Consider the following 6,111-nt stretch of genomic DNA (forward strand, 5'->3'; position numbering starts at 1 on the left):
TCGTAACCCACACACGACTCAAATTGAGCACCGAGTAAGGCACAAGATGGAGCATCACAGCTTTTAACAAGCAACCGATGAACACAGGATCATCGACGAGCTTGCTAGAGCATGCCAGGGCATGCTAGGGCATCACTGGCATCTCACAGGAATCATATAAATTAAACAGACCACAGTAAGCAGCAATTGAATCACCAAACAAGTACATAAACCACTTTTATGATTGTATCCAGAAGCATATCATCAAGGAATTGATGTATATGAACAACAATTAAGCAAGGCCAAGTCTACCATGAGCCAGAACCAATAATCATCACACAAACAACACTGTCTCTTGCACTTATGGCAAGAATTACACACAGTAATTAAGCCAGAGCAAGGAATTGAATACACTTGAGGATCTAGCAGTAGTAACATCAAGAACAGAGTCACAGAGATAGTTTCAAGCAAGAAATGCAAGCTTAAGCAAGCACACGACTTTAGAAGAATTGCACAAGCAGCACAAGCAGCACATCAGCATGGATTTCACACAGCAGCAGCACAGGCATAGCGCAGCAGCTTAGCACAGTAGGAACAGGCACCATGGCGCTGCAGAAGAGCACAACAGCTCTTGTGCAGGCAAGCACAGCACAACAGTAGAGCTAGCAGAGGAATAAGAACATGCACAGAGAAGGAGCAGAAGAGGGGCGCACTTACTTGGAGCCGAGTAGAACGGTGGCGCCATGGCGGCCACGGCGGCACGGGCCGAAGCACGGCGGCGCCAGGCCAAGCCAGGCCATGGCGGTGCCGCGGCAGCTCGCGCACACGATGGCAAAGCCACGGCGGCGCCACAGCTTCAGGAACGCCGGCGGCGACGAGATCGCCGTGGATCTCCACGGCCAGACGAGCAGAAGGGTTGGGGGCGACACGAAAAGGCGGCGAAGAGCAAATCGGCGCGGTGGATCTGAAGCGCCGTAGAACGGCGGTTCAGACGCACCCCATCTCGCCGGCGGCGATGGCCGGAGTCGGCCGGAAAAATTCGGCGAAGGGGCGGCGACGCGCGCGTCACCAGAGCCACGGATTAGGGTTCGTGAGGGAGAGAGAGAGGGGAAGTGAGGGCGACCGAGTGGGCCGGACCAGGCCAACTGGGTTGAGCCCAACCCACTCGGGTTAACCCAGACAGGTGGGCCCGAGGGCAATTTGGACATTTTCCAAAATACCATTTAAGTGAGTATTTCAAAGAATTTTAGAAAATAGAATATGACTCTAAAAAAATAATTAAAAATATGAAAATCAATCAGCATAAAATTCTCTATCCAAATAAAATATCAAAGAGAATTTTTGAAGATAATTAAGAATAAGTCTTAATTTGATGAATTAAATAATGATTTAAATCACACATAATATTTTCTAAAATGAAAATAAGTCCATTAATGCAATTGGACTTTAAAAACACCTTGACAATATTTCAAGGTTGTATTTACCCTAAATAGAGAACCTCCAAATTATTCTTAGTAACTACTTCTCACATAAAATGATAAGACATCGAAAAGGGGGGAAACAAACCCTAAAAATGGAAAGCATGCATAATTGCTTCTTTAACCATTGCCCTTATCGGACAATGATGCTATTTTTCAGAGACAGAGGACAAGGGTCAGTCCACACCATCCAACTGCAAAACTTTGCAGTGTTCGAGCAAGTTCATCACTTGCTCATGTCATTTGAGTATTTCTATCAAATTACTTGCAAAGTATTATGGTTATCACTATTGCATAAAAATCAAAACCACTACTTTCATAACTATGAATATGACTATGTGGTGGGCAATGGAACCCTGGATTGTGTTGATATGGTGGAGGTTCCATTGCAAGGGTTTATATCCATCTAGGATTAAACAACAAATGTTGCCAGTGATTCTTGTGCCGTAATACCCGTGTTAACTATAAGATCCGGAGTGGGACGGAATAGTCAAAAGTGTTTCCACCTCTCGTTCATCAACGGATGCGCTTTACCGTAGTACACTTGTAATCCAAGGGGGCAAGCGGTGAGGCTGGGGAGTCCTAAGTCCCCACGGCATAGTCCGTAGTACACTTGTCGCCCGAAGGAGCAAGCGGTGAGGCTGGGGAGTCCTAAGTCCCCACGGTATTGCGGTCTATGATGGGTTGCAGCTACCGACGAAGGAGTTTGGTTCGATCCCAAACTGTCGTCGTGGTCGGGGTCCACCCGTGAGTGGGAATAATGGGACCGGCGAGGACCCAGGGTCGGGGCATGCAACAAAGGGTGGGTGCTCGAGGTAGCGGAGGAACATGATTGGCTAGACCTTATACCGGGCCTCACACCGAAGGAAGTGTGGACGGGAAAGCTGCCCGGTTGGCACCAAGGTTAAGATCTCTTATGGGTAAAGCAACACACCTCTGCGAGTGTAAAGAAGCTGTGACTGTCACTCCTCGTTCCGGGATAAGGAACTCGCGAACGCGGCCGGAAAGGAGCTCCATGAAGTTCTAGTAAACCGGTGAAGGTCGACGGACATAGCTCTTTCGAATAAAAGCAATCTCTTGAAGAAATGTTTATCAAAACTTGCATTGGTATTAGACTTTCTGGTCTAATATTGTAGCTAGAGCATTAAACACCTCTTATCTATAATGAACTTGTTGAGTACGTTCGTACTCATACCACTCTTAAATCCCATGCTTAGATTGTCTGAATCGTCTGGAGGAGGACTACGACAACAATGAAGGAGCCGAAATCATCGGCTATGAAGAACCAGACCTCTCTGGAGGTATAGAAGGCGTAGACTACCTCATCGTCTATGGACCCGGGGAGGCTTCCGGAGGAGATCAAGCCTAGAGAAATCCAGTAGTAATAGTAACCGAGCAGCCCGAACTCTTAGTATTTAGCTGCTCGAGGAAATAAATGTATAACTTAATGAGATTCTTATATTGTAAGCTATGTTGGGTTCGCCTCGAACCCAGGAGTATTCCTCTTAGGACCCAAGAGGAGCTCCGAGATGACATGTGTATGATAGTTGTAATAATAAATGAATGAGTTATGGACCTGCTATGTTCTGTTGTACTACTCTGAGGGATGTAATATTTGCGGAATGGTACTTCGTGAATGTTATATCAACGACTGGCATACTACAACATGAAGTGGTATGCAGGGTCACCACAATAGTTAGGCCTTGCAAACGGGTTGAAGGATCCAGTAGCACGTAGGGTGTAGTTTGCTAGCCCTAGATAAGATGTTCCGGGGATCAACCTCATGTTGGTTTTTAGGCCTTGTCTAGGGTTGGTTTATTATCACCGTGCGTGGCTGCCAGGCTCAATCACGCGTAGGATGTTCCGATTATATGGTGAAAACCCTAAATCGTCGTAGGTCGCTTTAGCTTTATATTGATCAAGCAGGACCACCATGTGATCGTAGACCTCATACGAACCATGGGTGGATCGGCTCCTTGAGCCGATTCACAGGACGACCTGAGAGCCGATCGAGGCTCGTATTTAATGTTTACGTGTATGCCATGTAGGAAACTAAGCGAAGCAAATCCATCACCTTCCTGACCAGGTATAGGTCAGGTGGCACGCCCTTGCACCAGCATCGGACGTGCGTGCCGAGGCTTTGCGGGCCGTCGCTCGAGGGACCAGGGCCAGCCGCAGTTCTGGGAGCCTCCCGGCTCTTCATGTTGCCAGCCGCAGCTCGCCGGTGGGTTTCAGATGCCAACAATGTTTTGCTCTGATTCATTAGTAAGCAACTTAATTTTGCAAATAGACACTCCTCCATGGTATGTGAAATGTTGGAAGGCACCCGAGGATTCGGTTAGCCATGGCTTGAGAAAGCAAATGTTGGGAGGAGTGTCATCTCTAAATAAAACTAAAATAAATAGACACTCCTTCATGGTATGTGAATGTTGGAAGGCACCCGAGGATTCGGTTAGCCATGGCTTGTGAAAGCAAAAGGTTGGAAGGAGTGTCATCCATAAATAAATAAAACTACACTAAAGTACATGTGTAAACAAAAGAGAAGAGGGATGATCTACCTTGCTGGTAGAGATAACGTCCTTCATGGGAGCCGCTCTTTGAAAGTCTGTTTGGCAAGGGGGTTAGAGTACCCACTACCATTCGTTGACAACAACAAACACCTCTCAAAACTTTACTTTTATGCTCTCTATATAATTTCAAAACTTAAAAATCTCTAGCACATGATTTAATCCCTGCTTCCCTCTGCGAAGGGCCTTTCTTTTACTTTTATGTTGATTCAGTTTACCTACTTCCTTCCATCTTAGAAGCAAACACTTGTGTCAACTGTGCATTGATTCTTACATACTTGCTTATTTGCATTCATCATATTACTTTATGTTGACCATTATCCATGAGATATACACGTTGAAAGTTGAAAGCAATTGCTGAAACTTAAATCTTCCTTTGTGTTGCTTCAATGCCTTGATACGTCCAATTTGCATCACTATTTTATATCATAATTTGCTGTTATTCATTGATATATTTCATATTTGGACACAATACTTATGTTATTTCATCTATTTTGCATGTTTCATCATTATTGGAGGATCAAGCACCGGAGCCAGGATTCTGCTGGAAAAAGCACCGTCAGAACGCAATATTTCGGAAGATCAACTGTGGAAGGAAATTATACCAGAAATCCTATTTTTCCAGATGACGAAGGAAGCCAGAAGGGGGAGCCAGCTGGACCCAAGGTGGGCCCAGACCATAGGGCGGCGCGGCCCATGGCCTGGCCGCGCCACCTGGTGGTGAGGGGGCCCCACAGCCCCTTTCGCCTCCTTTTCTTCGCGAAATCCTTCGTCCCGAAGACCTAAGCCACGAGAGGGTACCTCGCGAAGAGTTACGGCCGCCTGCGCGGGGCGGAGAACACTAGAGAGAAAAGAGCTCTCCGGCGGGCTGAGATCCGCCGGGAAATTCCCTCCGGGAGGGGAAATCGACGCCATCGTCACCGTCATCGAGCTGGACATCATCTCCATCACCATCATCATCATCTCCACCATCATCACCGCCGTCTCCACCGCTGGACATCGTCACCGCCGTAGCAATTTGGGTTTGATCTTGATTGTTTGATAGGGGAAACTCTCCCGGTATCGATTTCTACTTGTTGTTGATGCTATTGAGTGAAACCATTGGACTAAGGTTTATGTTCAGATTGTTATTCATCATCATATCACCTCTGATCATGTTCCATATGATGTCTCGTGAGTAGTTCGTTTAGTTCTTGAGGACATGGGTGAAGTCTAAATGTTAGTAGTGAACTATGGTTGAGTAATATTCAATGTTATGATATTTAAGTTGTGGTGTTATTCTTCTAGTGGTGTCATGTGAACGTCGACTACATGACACTTCACCTTTATGCACTACAAGAAAAGTTGCCATGGCCGACGAAGTTGAAGTCGCGCCGTGGTTGCTGGTGTACCATGGCCGACGATTTTGGGTCCCTCCGTGGTGCATGTCAAAACTTTTTTTTCTCGTTTTTGAGGCCACCTAGCCCGACGAAAGCGGCCAAAACGTCGCGTATGGTGGCCCGGGACGTGGTGCATCTCGAAATCTCGGGTTCACCGGCCGAGTCAACGCAAATCCACACCGCCGAGGGATGTAGGGCCCAGATGGCAGCCTCTCTGGCATTGTTTTTTTTCTAGATCGCGCCATCTCGTTCAACGTTCTCCGATCGAGCCGTTTACGATGCAGGATCATGGGTCCCGCATGTCATCCTCTATGAACCAAAATTCTTTCTATTCTTGGATTTTTTGACCCACGATTTACGGCTACTTCCTTTTTCTTTTGATCCCTTGCCGCCTTGGAAACGTTGAGACCGCTGTCTGCTAAATGGGACCCACATGTCATCCTCTATGTGCAATCAACTTTCTTTTCTTGGAGTTTTTTGGCACCTCATATTTGGTCACTTGCCTTTTTTTTTCGATCCCCTGCCGCCTCTCAAACGGTGATACCGCTGCTTGCTAAATGGGACCCGCATGTCATCCTCTATGTACTATAAAACTTTCTTTTCTTGGATTTTTTTTGGCACCTCATATTTGGTCACTTGCCTTTTTCTTTCGACCCCTGCCGCCTCTCAAACGGTGATACCACTTCGTTGCTAAATGGGACCCGCATG

The sequence above is a fragment of the Lolium rigidum genome, chromosome 3 (genome assembly GCF_022539505.1).
Source record: "Lolium rigidum isolate FL_2022 chromosome 3, APGP_CSIRO_Lrig_0.1, whole genome shotgun sequence".
Classification (NCBI taxonomy): Eukaryota; Viridiplantae; Streptophyta; class Magnoliopsida; order Poales; family Poaceae; genus Lolium; species Lolium rigidum.